This window comes from Engraulis encrasicolus, chromosome 1, assembly GCF_034702125.1.
Source record: "Engraulis encrasicolus isolate BLACKSEA-1 chromosome 1, IST_EnEncr_1.0, whole genome shotgun sequence".
NCBI lineage: Eukaryota > Metazoa > Chordata > Actinopteri > Clupeiformes > Engraulidae > Engraulis > Engraulis encrasicolus.
The window spans coordinates 49,173,046-49,173,560 of NC_085857.1; positions in this window are offsets into that span (position 1 = coordinate 49,173,046).

Consider the following 515-nt stretch of genomic DNA (forward strand, 5'->3'; position numbering starts at 1 on the left):
GATAAGAGTCCTGGCCTAGGTCAGGTCGCTGCAGCTGCAGCTGGGGCGCCAAAGCAAAATAAGATTTATGTTTGGGTTATGCAGACATTCCTTTTCTATTCTGCAGTAATTCTCATGTGACTGGCCACACGTTTCACATACAGTTGAAGTTCGAGCAACCTAGCTTCCAAGCCGATCGATTCCATCTGGCGATCGTGCGCGACAAGTCCATCAATGCGGCGATCAATAGCTTCAAGGTGGCGATGTCCGGCCACAACCATTTCCATCAATTTGTCCATCTGGCGATGACCAGCCACAAAACCCTCCAAAGCGCGATTCACGACCACATTCTGTGCTCGAATCTCACTGCCCACCCGATCAATTGAGCAGGACAGCCTGGGGCCGCTAATGGCTGCCCATACCTTTGAGCAAATGCGGTACAGCAGTCCCAAGGATAATCCAATTCCCAAGGAACTTGCCACCAAGTAGCCGAAAGTGTAGACATCTTCTACGTCCTCAATGTTTAACGGAGCCAG